This window comes from Ambystoma mexicanum, chromosome 5q (assembly GCF_040938575.1).
Source record: "Ambystoma mexicanum isolate Mex_15411 chromosome 5q, UKY_AmexF1_1, whole genome shotgun sequence".
Classification (NCBI taxonomy): Eukaryota; Metazoa; Chordata; class Amphibia; order Caudata; family Ambystomatidae; genus Ambystoma; species Ambystoma mexicanum.
Window position 1 is genome coordinate 221,182,123 of NC_090933.1, and position 12,638 is coordinate 221,194,760.

Here is a 12,638-nt window from a genome sequence, read left to right on the forward strand (position 1 = left end):
GGATATGTGACAAAGTCACAGTACAAATGTCTCCTTCAGCTCGCTATCCACGTGAGAGTGAGATTGACCAGACCAGCCCAGAAGTATTCACAAATCCACTGAGACAGAAATTAATAAGAAACTATCAGTCCCCAAAGAAACCAGGTATTCGGACTACATATCCCAAGATGCATCATGTTTTGAGATCCAAAGTCTAGAGCAAAATCTGAAGTGTCTTTCAGGGATTCAGGGAAAGATGTGCTAGGGACAACAATAGCACATTCAGAGAGACCCTTTAGCCAACAGTTCTGAATTCTCGAAGGAAAAGGAAAAAACATGTAAATGAAAGCTGTTCCTCCCTTCCATGAAGCTGAAGCATTTAGAAAGAGAAATGCTTCCTTCACCCCTTCCCCCCCCCAAAGTAAAAATTATTTTGACACAAAGGGGAACTTACTAGAGGTTTGCTTGTCCATTGTGATGGTCCTTTTGTACATCCAAAACCCAAAAAACAAAACAAACTTCTGTGGAGGGGAACAGTCGGGAGATCAAGCAGGAATAAAGCAGCTAACAACCCCTAGCCCTAGCACTTAGAAGCCAACTGAAGGGAAATCGAAGATGGCAGAAAACCTCTGCTTCAGGGAATCAGAGAAGGGGAGAGGAGTACCCTGAACGCCAGTAAATGTGTGTGCTCCAGTGAAGTGGAGATGAGCCCCATGAGCTCAAGGAGGGATATGTCCCTATGAGGAAGAGGTGAGCTCCTGGGAAGTGGAGTGGCCTCCTATGAGAAAGGAGAGGGGTGTTCTACATCGAAGAGAGAGAGTGAGTTAGAGAGAGAGAGATGGAGAGAGAGAGAAAGAGAGAGAGAGAGAGAGAGAGAGAGAGAGAGTGTTCAGGGCACTTATTCCCTGGTTGCAGAAGGGTGAGCAGTGCATCATAATCCCTGAGTAAACGACAGGGTGGCCTTGTGTTCCCCAGAGGAAGTGATAAGACTGAATGCTAGAGGAAAACAAAGCCCTGCATATACAATCACAACATGGAACAATTAAAGGGTAAAAAATGACATAGTAAACCAAACAACTATAGCAAACGAGCTTTGAGGGCAGTGCGAAAAAGAGGGTATGAAGAAATAGAATGAAGAGAAAGTGGGAACGAGTACTGGTGGAAAGGAGCAAGCAAAGAAAATGAGCGAAAACAGGACAGAGTACAGAGTCGGCAAAGAACAGTTAAGAGAAAAAGAGACTGGGAGGAAAGAGTATGGGGAGAATAAAAGGACACCAAGGAAGAGTGATAAGGGTTGCAAGATTATAAAGGGATTTAAAGACCATACAGAGAAAAGTAAACTTAAGACAGGAGTGAAAGAGTAGCCAGCAGAGAGAGGACAGAGCAGGAGCAATCAAATCGTGAGGTGAGAGAGAACAAAGAAGACGAATGGAAGAGTTGAAAGAAGACTTGAGAGCACTAAAACAGGAAGCAGGGAGGCCAAGAAGGAGGCATGAGCAATAGAAAAGGTGGTAAAATATAAGAGAGGAAATTAATAATTAAGTGGCCCTTAAGTGAGAAAGAGATTTCCTTTGCAGATGTTAAAAAGGTGGGCCAGGCAAGAACAAGAGAGTAAGGAAAAGACAGTGAGGATGCCAAGATTGCGAGCAGAAGAAGCGATAGAGAGAGGAGAAAGCGGAAAGAGATGGATGCAGAAGGTAGGGGGGAATAGAAGAAACAGGAAGGAAAAGGACTTCAGTCTTTTAGAAGAAGAATTTCTGGAATTCTGGAAGAATTAGGCAAAAAGAGAGTGATCAGACATCCAAGATTTATTTACCAGGAGAGATGAAGTTACAGTGCAGTGAATATCAGGAGAAAAGGAAGAAAAAGTTAGAAATAGTTGGGTGTCATCAACATAGAGGTGTTGGGACAACCCAAAGTCAGACATGTTTGAGGCAAAAGGAGAAACCTAAAGGGAAAAAAGTAAGAGATCCTTGGAGCACACCATTGTGAAGGGGATAAGTAGAAGAGGACGTTCCCATCCAAGAGACAGAGTAAGTACGGTTAGACAGGTAAGATTTGAACCAGAGAAGAACAGAGCCAGAAAACGCATAAGAAGAGAGAGAAGAAAGAAGCAAACATTGGTTCGACAGTGTCAAAGGCGGCAGATAAATCAAGGAGAATTAAAATAGCAGAGTGCTTTGAATAACATGTGGAAAGGAGAGAGTCACAAAAAGAGAAGTGCTGTGTCATTGGAGTGGTGGGTGCAGAAACCAGATTGAAAACAAGGAATAACAGAATTAGATGAAATAAAAGAAGACAGTTGAGAATGAACAAGATGCTCCAGGAGCTTAGCGGGATAGGGAAGAAGTGATATTGGTCCAAAGTTAGAGGAAAGAGGAGGGTCGAGAGAAGGCTTTTTTAGGATAGGAAGAATAGTGGCATGCTTGAATTATGTGGGCAAAGTAGAGTAGAGAAGGGAGATTTTAAAAAGAGAGGTAAGGCAGGGCAATAAGGACGGATAGGCTTGGGTATCAAGGATGAAGGAATTGGGTCAGAAGGAACAGAAGTGGGAGGAGCCCTGGACAGCAGAAGCACAGTTTCAAATATAGAGACTGGAAGAAAAGAAGACATGAGAGTAGACTGTGTAGAAATTGGGACATTAGGAGCAGAGGCAGGAAGTATGGTGCAGTGGAGAGGGGTAACCTTAGTGGTAAAGTAGGAAGCGAGATCAGGACCCTAAAGGGAAGATATATGGGTAAGATTAGGAGGAGAAGAGGGAAGTATATGAGATAAGGTTTGGAAAAGACAGTAAGGCTGAGATGAGTAAGAGTTAAGAATGTTGGAATAATAGCAACACTTGGCAGCGAGAAGGTCAACTTCATAAGAGGAATGAAAAGAAGACAATAAGGAAGAGTCAGAGTCCAAGTGTGACTTACTCCAACATCTCTCCAAGCGGTGAATGAGTTATAGTTATAAATATAATTGGTTATTTATAACGTGCTTAAAACCCAGAGGTTTTTAAGCCCGGACCCGGGAATCGAACCGGTGTTGCTCCGCGTCATGTTGTTTACAAGACGAGGGCATTGCCCATGAGCTATCCTCCCAAGACAGTTGCCCCATCAATCGAAGTTGTGGAGTCAGACAAGCTTGTGAAGGATTGTGAGTAGGTGAGAAAGGAGAGACCTTTTAGGATTTGTTTGTCATCCTGAGTTCAAGGACTAACTTTCTCAAGAATCTTTGTGACAGCCATCCTAAACCACTTCTATTCAATATTCAAATTGTTTTACTTTTGTTTAATAAAACCCATTAAGCTTATTATGCTGTCTGTAGTTGGGAGTCCCCTTATGCATGTGGCAATTGGTTGAACAATAAGAAGTCAAACTAGTTTATTGTGTTGGTCTTGGCCACCCAATACATTAGACTCTAGAAACACTTGTGTTTAGGGAACTCTTTAAACATTTTGGAGTTACAGTTTTCTTGACCCATTCTGAGGCAGGCAATACCTTCAAAGGAACCTCTCTTCAACAATCATTGGGAGGCCCATTCTGCAGAGTCCTGCAAATCGTTGGTACTTTGCCAAACCTAAACTAACTAGCTCGGATAAAGATTCCCAAATAATTAATGATTCAACAACCCCATAAAGCGAGCCAGCAATTCCTTCCCCGCAAGGCAATTATCCCCTTCTTTTCCACCAGTTTGACGATCTGGCTTCCTCTGTGGTCACATTTTGAATGTATCTTCCCTCCCTTCAGGCTATTTCCTAATCATAGTCACTGGGTGTTCCCTTATTGTTCATCTAACCTGGGTATAAATCAAGTAACAAAAGAAGCACACAGCTAACCAGGCCCAGCAAATATTTCCTGAGCTTGAAGCAGAATTTCTTCTAAACAAAATCAGGAATGGATCCAGGCATGAACATCTTTTCAGCAGGTAGTTGTGTTTGGTTTAAGGAGAACCTCGAATTCCCCCTCATCACCCAGTAGGACTGCAAGCAGTTCTTAAGGAGATAGATTCTTGCAAATAACTGTCTGCCTCGCTTGAATGGTTGGCAAGGCGTTTTAAGTTCCATTGACTGTGCCTGATAAACCTGCATACAGAAACACCCGACAATTTTAACCGAATACTGAGAATACTCTATTAGTGCATCATCAAACAGGTGCACATTTCTCTCTCTGTACCTGAGCAAACACCCTCCCCTTTCCAACATGTGCCACACATGCTGCAAACATGCAAACTAATTGTGAGATTGGGGCATAACTAAAAGAGCATCTTTAAGATGTCGTAGGTTGTCTGTCTACAGGGTGCGATCTGTCTTTTTCCAAGCATTTATTTTCAAGGTCTGAAACACTTTATTGGATTTGATCAGTGTCAATAAAAGTAAAATAAGAAGGTGTAAGTGGTTATAATTGAGTTTGGGGAAATAGCTTTTCAGACAAGGAAACAGTAGAACGGACCGTCCCTTTTGCTGCCCTGTGAGTGTGTTCCACTGTGGGAATTTGATGGGTGGCACACTTAACCACCACTAACATTTTGGGTAACATTAGGAAAGTCCAAATAGAGGGCATTTTTTATTGGCTTCACAGCCACAGTCAAGATCCCCCTTTGCTTCCAAACAACCAGTAAAACATTCACCAAACACTATTCAAATTTGTATGGACTCTTACATGTATCCCCTTAGCTAGAGTGCATGCTCTTGTTTATTTTATATATATATTTCTGGGTATTTATAATGAGTTCAAAAGCTTGGGCATAAAACATCACACCGGAGCTGCCGGGGCTCCAGTTATTCCCCGGTAGTAGCTTGTGTTAGCTATGAGTGTCGTCCAGTTGTGGGATGGCGCAGCCGCTTGTGCGCTCTGTTGCTGCATCCACAGTAGTGGCACCATGCAGTGGGCTCCCACTTTCGTTGGCGCCTTTAATGTATACTCACTCTTGGGTGAGTAGAGTGGGAGTGTGAGTCTATTATGAAGGCGCTGTCAACCCTCCACGCTCCTTTGTTGTTGTCCGCCTCACACCCTATAACGGAAAGGGGACAGGCTGGTGGCTACACCGTAGCATGCAGGGCAGTCCACGTCCTCAGTTGGGGCTGGCTTTAGCCCTTGAGTCAAGCCCCGTTCAGCTGGGCACTCTGCGTGTCCGATGGGAAGGGCAGGCAGTTCAGACCCAATTGCCAGCCTGTTCAGTGTCCGCAATCTCGCTATATCATCCCACCCCCAACAGGGGTCCAATCTAGGCGCTGTGGCCAGCGCCTGTCCATTGTGCCCTGCAGCAGCGTAGTACCACGGCATCAATACATGCCTTTAAATTCTGTAATCAGGGGGGAGGGGAGCCCCCCAGTTCATGGGGCAGTTATGCAGGTGGCCAGCTGGGCCCCCCTGCCACTCTCCACCTCGTGTGGATTTTTGCTGGGGCAGCTCTGCCTGCAGGCACCGGGCGCACTCCTTTACTGCGCCTGCTTCACCTCTCCAATGCCACCTCTGTCTCTGCTCCTGGAGCGGGCTTTCAGCCCTCTGGAGCGGCGGCAGCATCTACCGTTGCACCCACGTCGTAGCTGGCCCCACTAGCAACAGTCAGGGCGCCGTCTCGCGTACTATCCTCCGGCTCCGAGGGGGAAGCTCTTGCTGCGAGGCCTCAGGGTCTCCGTGTCAGTGCCCCTAGCAGCGCCGCTCTCATACGCTGGCTGCAGCGGTGTGCCCACTTCACAAGCCGCAGGCCACACGCAGGGTCTCCGGTCTGCTTCCCAATGTTTAGGGGTTGCCAGGGCACAGACCTCAGCTCAGCCTCATTGGACTCTGTGTTACGCGGACTTTCAGATGGCGGCTGCCATTTTCGCTCGGCTCTACAGTGTTTCGTTACATGGTGTCTTGGTCTGAGCAGGGAACTCTTGGTCGTAAAAACCCCCGGATGGGTCCCTCAGATGTTCCCAGTAATGATTGTGATGGCGCACGGGTATCTTAAGCTTCCAAAACGCAGATGTTGCAGCTAATTATGGTCACATCGCACAGAGCTCACCAGAAATGTGTCCCCTTCACATAGCGGTTAGCCACGCCCCCGCCAATATATTTATGTATGTAGAATCTGGACATTTGATGTCACAATTTTAGTAAGCTCAACCCGTGGAGAAAGGAGGATTGATAGCTGTGTGTGTGTCGCAGCAAAGAAATAAGCTGAAACTTGAAGATTGACCAAAGGAAGGCTGCTTGGCCTGGTGTCAAAGGGTAAAGCAGCCAGAACTGGTTATCAGTCCTTGAAGAACAGTGAATGTCAAACGGCGAGGCATCCATTGTTAAGTTGCAAAGAGAGAACACCACGAGTGCCAACTTTCTTTATTTGAGACAATTAAATGCTATAAAATGGGTCGATTCATGGTCTCCTGTCATGTGAGTCCAGGATGGAAATAGAAGTGGGCATGTAGATCTGAACCTTGATAAGAACATGCTCACACTCCCATATATTCCCAGAGAAGAACAGCGACTACAAGGCCAAGTTCAAAGACAATCTGAATGGCAGAAGGCATGAGCGATGAGAGATTTTGGGCTAACTGGGTGGGGAGGTACTGTCAAGTCTACCAGCTTACGTGCTGCTAGCGAATCGAATGTTCCAGAAAGGTACAAGCAGGCCAACCAATTGCAGAGGGCCATGAAACAAAAGGCCTTGACGTTTGAGAGCCAATGATGTATCGTGTTTCTAATAACCTTTGAAGATGTCTTGCACTACGGGAGGGCATAAGTTGCCCACTTGACTATAGAAACTCAATCACAATCCAATTCCTTATAGAAAGTATACTTATATACTCCCCTTAGTCCTATCATAATCCTGCATAGGTTTTCTTAGCTTGCCATGTAGTATGACATCATGTATGACAAGTTTTTTACATAAGTACTGTTTTTTTATTAAATGCCTTGAGACTATGCTGTGCGACTTCCGTTGATTTCTGTTGTACTCCATGTTTTAGATAATTGAGAATAAAACAGAAGGTGACTGTGTCTGTCAGGGAGAGTGGGAAGTGGCAGGAGAGGACTTCAAAGGAGCCAATGTTGTTGACATCAAGTCTGGTGCTGGGCTGAGAGGTCTTGTGGATGACTGCAAGGTCTCCACCTGTCTTGTTCAGCCGGTCCCTGTGTTTGATGCTGTAGCCGTCAGGGACAAGGATATCATGGATGTGGGTGGAGGTGGGTGTCAGCCAGGTCTTGGTGATGAAGATGGCGTCATGTTTGTGTGCAGTGATGAGGTTGCTGCTGTCTGCAGCATGGTTGATAGCTGAACGGACGTTGGCGAACATCAACTTCCATGCTGTGTACTATGAGGGGGTTCTGATGGGCTTGTGGCTGATGTGATGAGGTTGCTGCATTGTGGAGTCCATGCCTTAGAGGAGGGGCAATGTTGTTGATGTGGGCATTGCCCGGTGATGTTCGGGATGGCCTGTGGGGATGCACGGAGAAAATACATGTCATCGTGTGCTTACCTGTTGTCTGAGCAGGGTCCAAACAGGAATTGCCCTTTTCTACATCTGCCCTTCAATTTGGGTGCCTGGCGAGAGACACCCTCAATCTAAGAGAGAAGGGTAAAAAGGAACAGGCATGGTTAAGAAGATGGTTGGGGCTTATGCCATGTGACCTGGATTCACTTGCACTGCTCACCAACTGCAAAGGAAAAGAGGCTGAAGGGGTACTTAAGTAGGGAAAAAGGGCAGCAAAACAGGAAGGCAACAACATTTTAGCATTGATTGACAGGTGGTTGGGGCAACGTTTTTGATTTTTTTCTTTTTCTCTTTCTGAATGAAAGCTTAGTTTATTAGTGTATGGCTATCTGCAAGTGTTTGAACAATTATTTCACAGTGTAAAATAATTGAAGTACTGTTTGTGTTTGTGAAAGTTAAAGTAAAGTAACAGTGAGGGTGTAGGGCAAAGGATCCTCTTGAAAACGCAAAAACAAATCTTACTCAGTGGCTCCCATTATTCTCCTCTACATTGATATTCTTAATGAAACCTTAACGTCTGACATCTTAACCAATCACGTGAGGGCTGTGCTTCCTTCAATATAAAGTTTGGCGTGTGCTGCAAATAAATATTTTAAGCAGTTTAATACAAATGCATTTAAAAGCTGGCTTTGCGCTTTAGAGTAAGTTGTAACATGCAGAGGGATTCTCGCTTTCGTGCACTAAATTCCAACAGTCCACTAAACACACATATTGCCATAAACGTCTCCTCACTTAGCAACTGATAAGAGTGCATTGTGAAATAAAAGGAGTTGAATAGAAAATCATCTGAACAGCTAGTCAGCATTGTGGAAACGTTTTAGTGGACACTAGATTTCAAGGACAGCCTTCCTGTGTGCTGGCTCTGGCAGCAGCCATTGCAGTGTCACAACTCGACTATAACTATTTAAGTGATATAATGTTCTTATTACAGGTTTGGGCTGTAATATGAAAGTTATGTAAGGTTTTTGCACAGATATAAGAAGCCATCCATGTATTATAAGACATTAAACTCCAGGCATTTATGTGAAGAATAGTGTATTGATTTTATACAAGGTACATCAAAAAGAAATAAGTAAAACCTAGCATTATAACTCTAGAAGAAGTGTAACAAGCTTAAGCAATGCCAACAGTTTTGACTTTTCAGTGCCTGTCAAATGCTTAATTCCTTTACAGAAACCAAAACTGTTTGCTTTGCCAATGCTTGTTTTTAGCAGGACTTCCGTGAGGGACATGTATAATCATTATAAATCGAGTGACTCAAGGCAGACCTAGTTAAAACATTTTTATTACACTAGTAGCACATTTACAGCTTTCATTAAGTAATTTAACTCTCAGAAGACTACTTTGAAAAAACACTGGCAGGCACTTTGGGTGCTAAGTTTGATGGTAAGGCTTGAAAAATCTAGATCAAAGAGATCTCAGGAGGATGTGTTTTGGGCAGGGAGGGGCAGGAAGTGGGAGGAAATGGCCACAGAGATTAGCATTGCCATAGGCAGAGAAAGGGTGGGTAAATAACCAAACAGGAACTCCAAGTTGTATCGTAGAATTAAGGAACACAATGTAGTTAAGAGGTGAAGAACCCAGGGGATTAAGAGAAGCACTTCATGGCAGCCAAGAGTTTTATGAAAGTTGGTTGTTTTTTAAAAATATGAAATGATTAAGGAGCACTGCATGCCCCCAACAACAGCAAGAAGATCTTGACTGAAAAAAAATCATTATGGCTCAAAAAGCTATCATCCTCCTGGGAGGTTGGGTTATGAGTCCTGAGAATTGAATGGGGTATTCAACAGTAAGATAGATGCAAATGTAAGCTAAAAAGGGCCAAATTCAGTGGACCTATGCAGAAGATGCCGAATGGACATCTAAGTCAGAGTAATCCAGCGTAAATCCAATGTGGGTACCATCCTAGCGGTTGAATTCACATTAGTGCATCACTTTGTCTTAACAATACTACGTTCTCCATTGGGAAAGTGCAAGAATCAAAGTCCACTTTAGTCAGACATCGTGGGCAGTGCTAATGAACTCAGCTGAAGTCCCCACTTACATCTAATCAAACAGTTAAATCCGTCATAAACTTTGCTGGAGAGAAAGTGAGAGGCCAGGATCCCAGAGTGGTCCCGACATGTGAATAAACAAAACAAATCAGGGGGACACTGGAAATATTCTGCACAACGAAATCATTCATTCCATTTATGGCACCAGGGGGGCAAACTCTGTACGTCAATACATATTGATTAAGGCGACAAACTGAAGATCTGAAAAACGTAATGTTCAGGTTACCGAGTTAAATGATCCAGAACATACAGTGAGTTTAAGAGATAAATCGTTCATCGTTGGTACCAAGGCCAACATGCATAGCATCTGAAGTAAATGCTGAGTAACTCAGAGCTACACCTGAAGAGGCTCCCGAGAGTAACCAAGGGGAAGATCCAGCTAAAGTTAAGAGCAAAAGAACTGACCCCAATTTTGATGAGCAATTTTCCAATGAAAAAGTGCACCTTCAAAAACATGTGAAAGCAAACCCTGACGTGAGAGAGGTGTAAAGGGGACCTGATCACACGGGGTACACATCAGTGGAAGAAGATGCCGATCTTCATTCAACTCATACAATGTTCCTTTCTCAAATATCAGTACTTAGTCAATGGTGGCTGAGGCCAACGTTCTTGTGCTGCTCAGTTCTAAAGGCGGGTTGTTTTCTGACAGATTATGAACATAGGTATATAATGACACTAATATCAACTGGCAAACCCCACTCCAAGGGACACATTAGGCCTCATTACGACTTTGGAGGTAGCCATGGCGATATTAGCACCATCGCTGCCTCCAAAATCATGTCCGAGTCCGGTCTGATGGAGTGGGGCCTTACGGGGACATTCCGCACTAGGTGGACCCGGTAAATCCCCATTCCAAATGCCATTCCCTAGTCCCATTTGAGCCCCCATAGGGCTCAAATGGGAATGGGGAAGGCGCTAACAACGGGCCTGCAAATTGCGGGACCGTTATTAGCTCCAAGGTCCCTTAATGGGTCCCATAAAGAACGGCTGGTCAGACCAGCCGTTCCAGTTGGGACCGGCTAAGGGACCTCGGTATAAGGCGGTAAGGATAACCGGCACCGGTCTCCTTACCGGTGCCCGGTATCCCTTACCACCCAACTCGTAATGACCCCCATAGCCTTCCTACCATATTGGGTCCACAACTTAACCTTTACAAAAGGAAAGCTACACAGGTGTGCTATTCTCTATCAACATCTTCAACATCTATCAGCAAAAGGCTTCTGATAGGAGCATTAGAAGGTTCTAGCATCTAATCCCTGCTCAATACCCAGGAATGCAACTGGCACCAAATAGTGCAATCCTGATCATATGAATAGGCAGGTCATGTGATTGGAATGTACAATAGGACATTGCAGACTGCATTCATGTTCCATAATACGTTTTTTTTTTCTTTTTTTTTTCTCAAGATAAATGCTTTTTAAATTGTATAATAAAATTGATATATTTTTATTCAGTCAATGTCCATATTTTCCGGAATGGTCCCGGGTTCTTCCTTGATGTTGGTAGATAGAGACTAGCACAACTGTGTAGCTTTCCTTTTGTAAGAGTTATGCAGTCTTATTAATGCACACAGTCGATGAGAAGCCCACAAATGTTGGTTGAGTCCTGCAAGTCGTGTCCGTATGGGTGGCAGCAACGAGGAATCGCCGTTTACAACAAATGAGTTTATAATGTTTGCATTCAGAAATGACACATCACAGGCTGGTAGTTTTGCAATTCATGCACAAAGAGAGAAATTTTGACTTTAAAGAGGAGATTGCTCCGAATTCTCATGCTACGTTGTTAAGAAACATATGTAATTAAATACAATTACATTTGTTTTAATTCTATTTTTCTAAACAAAAACTAAACTATGAATATAGCTCAGTATTTTAAAGTCCTCTTGGAGAGTATTGTGTGCAACCTACAAGCCACTATTTGAATCCCACCCTGGCAATTCTTCCATTCCTAGACCAGGCTGACAAAATCGGTATCTTCATTTGGTTAGTAGATACACTTATTATTTACAGCATCATGATTGCTGATGTGACATTTGAACTATATAAAATTCAGTTATTATTTATTATTATTATTATTATTATTAGTATTGTCGTCCCCAAGGATGCTCGGTGAATGTTCCCTTGTGACATTACAAGCAGAATTAATAAAAGATAATTAATTTAGGTCCTCTCTACTGCATTTTCAGTTTCTTAAAATATTTGAATTTCGAGTAACTGTGGATTGTCTTGTCCGGGTGAGTGCACTGAAGCAGCCGTGCAACTTGTGAGCTGTGCCATGTTTGCTTCTTCCTCATGTCATTGTGACACGCGTGCACCTGTGTGCTTGCCTGGTTTAGCCAGACAGCTTCTTTTGCCTTGTGTTCTCTGCTCACCCACCGCCACTGGAAACCCGTGTACTTTCTTTGACTCTGTGTCCCTAAATTGCAAAACGACCACATTTCTACCTCACACTGTCATCCGTCTGAAAAAAGCCAAGGGCTCTCAGAGGTCACCGAGTGAAGAGACAGAATTTATGGTCAAGGAAAATTGACCAATCTGCTGTCCAGAATGGCAGCAACAAGCAGAAACATGTAGAAGGTGCTGGAGGAAGTAAGAGGACGAATCATCCTATCCAATCTGCCTTAGTGCAGTCCCAAGAGGGAGAGGGTAAGGGCAGTGCGCCTGAAGGGAAAGGCAATGGAGACAGCAAAAGAACTCCCTGCCAGATGCCTAACCTTCTTGAAAAAATCTTTGAGAATAATGAGCTAAGGCTCATGTGTCTGCCTGAGGAGGAAAGTAGGCAGGAAACAGAAGAAAGAAGACTGACATGAGAGTAGGGGTTTGACATCCCAGCATACAATGCAAAGTCAAACGTAGTGCCTCCTTCACCAATGGCCGTAGAGAAAGTGGAGTAGGGAAAATCACCTCAAATCACTACATTTGACATGGCAACAGTTGAAAGTTCCATAGCCAGCTATTCCGACACTTCTGAAACTACGACATAAACTGACAACCATGCAACCTACTGCCCTATCTTCAGTACTCCCTTCAAAGCACAACAACCAGAGAAGTTCATCTCCAACCAATTTAGAGATTATGTGAAGACTGATAACATCATGCATGAGTCGCAATATAGATTCCTGCCAATGAGAGGAATAGAACCGA